The 5527-nt window shown below is 42.8% G+C and overlaps 1 pseudogene; it reads left to right on the plus strand.

Annotated features, from left to right (window-relative positions):
• Nucleotides 1-3332: 3332 nt before the first annotated feature.
• LOC101044246 (keratin, type II cytoskeletal 8 pseudogene) lies at nucleotides 3333-4405 on the plus strand (annotated as a pseudogene).
• The last annotated feature ends 1122 nt before the right edge of the window (nucleotides 4406-5527 follow it).

Raw genomic sequence — 5527 nt, forward strand, 5'->3', positions numbered from 1 at the left:
CAGGGGAGCTAATCATACTAATTCACTCACTGTGCCTTATAACAAATTAATTTTGAGTAAAAGAACAGGCGACTAGAGAAAAAGGCCACAATTTCAATTAGTTAATCTGAATAGAACATAAATACTCTCAGAATTCATTTGGCCTTTATATCAAAAGAGTAGAACCGGGAGGTGGGAGCAGTGATCACTCCATGCTGACAGCCTGGAATTGTTATTTATGGTGCCGTTTTTCAGTTCTGCATTCCAATGGGAGAATTTACCATATTTGGGCAGCAGAACATGACAGGTTGATGTAGAATATCCACAACCAGCTCCGCCCTCAGAGAACTAATCTAACCTGAAACTTTAACAAGCTCTTCTCTCATTAGGAATAATAGCTTAGCTTCTGTTTAAAATGTGTTTCTGGCAGGTGAGCTTTGTAGAATAGGCCCTGCTCAGTACTGTCAGTGTTCATTTTTAGTCATCAAGTTTTGGGTAAGTGTTCTTTGCATACCCACTACCATTTTACAAAGACTATATCACCATTCTAATAAATGCTGATATTTTGAATGTTTAGAAAGCAAAAATATAAAGTGAGATTTATTCTGTACTCCTAGGGGATCTAGTTCTTGTATCTGCCCATTCCTTTCTCAACTTCTTCCACAGGTTTGAGCCTCCATGTCTTCAAAGGTACTCAGGTATTCCCGGCTGAAAAGCTATGTTCCTCAGATGCTACATCTCTCTCCAGCCACCATGCTCAATGTGGCCTTCCTTTCACAAAGTTCTTTAAAAGATATTCTAAATACAGTGTTTCCATGCTCTCACACACACACCCCTTAAAATTCCCATCACAACCAGCCCCTCCCGCCCCACATTCATAAACATAAATAAAAAAATAAAATCAGGCTCCCCAAACTACTTTTCTTCTGAAATCTGTCAAGGCTGACTGATGACCTCATCAAATCCAGTAGCTTTTCCTTAACCCTTTGTTTCCAAGGTCCGTCTATTCTATTCAACACTAACTACCACCTTCTCAAAATCCTTTCTCCTCTTACATTCCAGGTCACCACATTTCTCTGATTTTCCTTCTCCCTTTACAGCTCCAGGACATATATTCTCTGTCTGAGTACTATATACTTCTATTATGTAAGTGAGTACAGTATTGATCACAATTATGTATATTTTTTTCTTTGAAGAAAGGAAGATATTGCAGGACAACGGAATTACGAAGAATAAGGACAACGCACTTCTTGGCCAATTACACCTTTGTGTGATGTCTGCAAAGCACAGCCCATTCTTAGTAGCTAAATGTGTGGTTTGAAAGAGAACTTGGAGACTCACAGGATATAGGTGACATCTGGCCTTCTGAGACCAGTTGGCTGCATTCCAAGTACCTCCTGCGCCCCCAGCAGGCCTACTAACAAATATGACCTAGGGTAGACTACACTGATTCATAGCCTCTTCCAGTAACTTACTTGTTTTTAACACTGTCATTTACTGTGTCTAAGATTTCTATTTAACAGACTTTTTAAAAAAGTTTTCAACTGTGAAACCATAAGGATATGCTCTGATCATTGTTTGAAATTATGTGTCAGTTTGACCAAAATTATACACTCTAACCAAGTATATTCTTAATATTACAATTACAAATGTTTTGTCCTTTATTTAAATATTCAAGTAAGCAGAGGAAGCCACGTTCTCTAAAAGCAATTAGAGAAAGCTTGTTGAAAAGATCATTTTGGTTGTTTTCATTCTTTTATGAAATGTCATTCTGTTATAAAATGTCATTCTGTTTATTTCATTCTCTAACAAGCTTCATTCTGTTAGTCAGATATCTCAGAACTCAAACTAAGAAGAAGTTTAAAGCAAATCAGTACGTTGACTGTGAAAACATGATGCTCTGCACAGCAAACTGATGGCCTCTGTTTAGAGTTGTTTCGCTTTCATTTTGTTTTAATAATGAAGGTCAATTAAGCCATAAAATGATAACCCAAAAGAATCCCCTAAGAAAGATCCCAGGAAGGCCCAGAAGAGGTGATAAATTCAAAGGGAAGAGCTCTACTGGCCATCCAGAGTAAGTGGAAGAGACAGGCAGTAAATATCCTAAATCCACCTCACTATTAGCCTGCATTCTTCTATCTTTCTGGTCCTTTCTCAAGATGGTTAGTTGACACCAATAACTTCTTAAGGTTTTTTTTCTTTTCATGTACATACGTATTGATGTATTTATGTTAGAGATGGGTCTTGCTATGCTGCCCAGGCTGCAGGGCAGTGGCTATTCACAGATGCAGTCACAGCACACTATAGTCTCCAATTCCTTGGCTCAAGTAATCCTTCCGCCTCAGCCTCCCATATGAGCTTATTGTTTCCACTGTAATAATCTGTACTGTTCTTTGACTTAGAAATTTTGCAGTCTCATTTGGAGAATGGGATATGAGTAGATAATAAAAGTGGAATAAAAGTTCTCTTCCACAAATATATTTTGTAATTATAATAATTTCTGTCATTTCTGAATGCTTACTCCATACCAGACATTGTGTGAAGCACTTTGTAGACATTATCCCACGTGATCACAACTATTCTACATGGTAGTATTGCCCTCAATTGATTTACAAGAACCTGTGACTCAAAAGTAAAAAGAAAACTATTCCCTAGAAGGCAGAGTCCAAAAAAAAAGAGAGAATAAGTGAATAAAAAGAAACTTGCCTAGGAAGTAGCTGAGCCAAGATTCCCATCTGCATATTTTAACTCTGAAAGAACATGAATTTCCCAACTAAATTAGTATTGCTGTTCACCCTATTTCTGATGTATAACCACTGGACATTGGAGCAGACACACATTTTTAGCACCCTAATCCAGACAAGGAACTTTAAATGCTCACCAGCCCAGGCTGTGTATCTCAGCATGTTAGGAATCAGCGGGGAAGTTAGGACCACTAAAAGAAATAACTGGGCCAAGAAACACTCCTTCTGGAATCTCCACCTGGTTTAGCCCTCTTGACTCCATTCCTGCCTCCACTATGTCCATCAGGATGAACCAAAAGTCCTACAAGGTGTCCACCTCTGACCCCGGGGCCTTCAGCAACCACTCCTCTTGAGTGGGCCCAGTGCCCGCATCAGCTCCTCAAGCTTCTCCCAAGTGGGAAGCAGCAGCTTCTAGGGTGGCCTGGGCAGAGGCTATGGTGGGGCCAATCACCACTGTCATGGTCAACCAGTCTGCTAAGGCCCCTTAACCTAAAGGTGGACAGCAACATCCAGGCCATGCGCACCTAGGAGAAGGAGCAGATCAAGACCCTCAACAAGAAGTTTGCCTCCTTCATCGACAAGTTGTGGTACCTAGAGCAGCAGAACAAGATGCTGGAGACCAAGTGGAATGTCTTGCAGCAGCAGAAGATGGCTCAAAGCAACATGGACAATGTGTTCAAGAGCTACATCAACCACCTTCGGTGGCAGCTGAAAACTCTGGGCCAGGAGAAGTTGAAGTTGAAGGCAGAGCTTGGCAACAGGCAGGGGCTTGTGGGGGACTTCAGGAAAAAGTACCAGAACAAGATCAATAAACTTACAGAGATGGAGAATGGATCTGTCCTCATCAAGAAAGATATGCATGAAGCCTACACGAACAAAGTAGAGCTGGAGTCTTGCCGGGAAGGGCTGACTGAAGAGATCAACTTCCTCAGGCAGGTCTATGAAGAGGAAATCTGGGAGCTGCAGTCCCAGATCTCAGATACATGTGTGGTGCTGTTCATGGACAACAACCACTCCCAGGACACAGCCAGCATCATCACTGAAGTCAAGGTGCCCTACCAGGACATCACCAACCACAGCCAGGCTGAGGCTGAGAACATGTACCAGATCAAGTCCAAGGAGCTGCAGGTGCTGGCTGGGAAGCACTGGTATGACCTGCAGTGTACCAAGACTGAGATCTCCAAGATGAACTGGAACATCAGCAGCCTCCAGGCTGAGACTGAGGGCCTCAAAGGCCAGAGGGCTTCCCTGGAGCAGTGTGGGGAGATGGCCATTTAGGATGCTAACGCCAAGCTGTCTGAGCTGGAGGCCACCCTGCAATGGGTTGAGCAGGACCTGGCGAGGCACCTGCTCGAGTACCAGAAGCTGTGAACACCAAGCTGGCCCTGGACATCTAGATCGCCACCTACGGGAAGCTGCTGGAAGGTGAGGAGAGCCAGCTGGCATCTGGGATGCAGAATATGAGTATCCATAGGAAGACCAGCAGCAGCTATGCAAATGGGCTGAGCTTGGCCTATGGGGGCCTCACAAGCCCCAGCTTCAGCTACGGCCTGGGCTCTAGCTTTGGCCCTGGCACAGGCTGCACCAGCTCCACTAGCTTCACCAGGGTCGTGGTTTTGAAGAAGATGGAAACTCGCGATGGGAACCTGGTGTCCAGGTCCTCTGATGTCCAGCTCAAGTGAACAGCCACAGCAGCCCCTCCCAGCCTACTTTCTGCAGCTGCCCCAGAGCCCCAGCAGGAGGCCAGTGTGCAGGGGAGCACAGGGAACAGGAGACCCACCTGAGGCACAGCCCTAGCCCTCAGCCCACCCACAGGGGACTTTACTCCCTGGGGACCCCCCCACCCCCACCTTGCCCATGCCTCCAGCTACAAAACAATTCAATTGCTTTTGTGTGTGTGTCCAATATAAAACCTCAGCTAGCTCTGCCAAAAAATAAATAAATAAACTGAGGACAAACAGCCTTACTTCTCCCCTTCTATGGATAATGGCCCCCACTGTTTATTATAAGATGTGACTTGCTTTAGTAATCAGAGAAAGATCAATTGGGGAAGAATGGGAAGCAGTGTTATATTTTGGAGAGACACTTTAACTGTATAATTTTCTGTGAAAGCCTACTCCTGTAAGCAGGAATTGGAATGTGTTGCTTACTCTCATAAGCATTAAAACCATGAAATAAATATATATTTTATAAACCTACAGGCCAGATCAGCCTCCATCTTCAATTCTAGGCACTCCCACTAATGCCAGTTAAAAAAAAATTAATATATGCCTTAATTAGACCAAACTTCTTATATCTAAGAGGATCTCTTTAAATAAATCTCAAATTGATTTGTGTGGGGGGTGTATGTGTGTGTGTTTTAAAGGCATAATGAGGTCATATTTTCTCAAATGTGCACATTTTTGGCACAAGCAAGTTTAGCAGAAGTCTCTTAAGACCGTAACTTAGTACATTATACAATTATTAAAGATTGACCTTTTCTGTTGAGTTTAATGAACTGAAAATTGCATTTTTAACCTTGGCTGATGTGCTGTCAGATGTCAGTCATCTTTTTTATATCTATCTGAAATAGACTATAAATTAAGTTGGTCCAAAAACTAATTTATTAGGCCAGCAGAGGGGCAAAAATAGCCAATGATAATGAAAAAAGACCATGGAACATTCATTCTGAAGTCATGTGAAGAAGATGGCAATGGCAATGAGAATGATGACTGATTTACAGACACAGTTATGAGAACTACTGGGGAAGGGGAATTCCTGTAGCAGGGCCTTGAAGCCCCTGTAACTTGCATGTAATATAAACA

Source organism: Saimiri boliviensis, chromosome 2 (assembly GCF_048565385.1).
Source record: "Saimiri boliviensis isolate mSaiBol1 chromosome 2, mSaiBol1.pri, whole genome shotgun sequence".
Lineage (NCBI taxonomy): Eukaryota > Metazoa > Chordata > Mammalia > Primates > Cebidae > Saimiri > Saimiri boliviensis.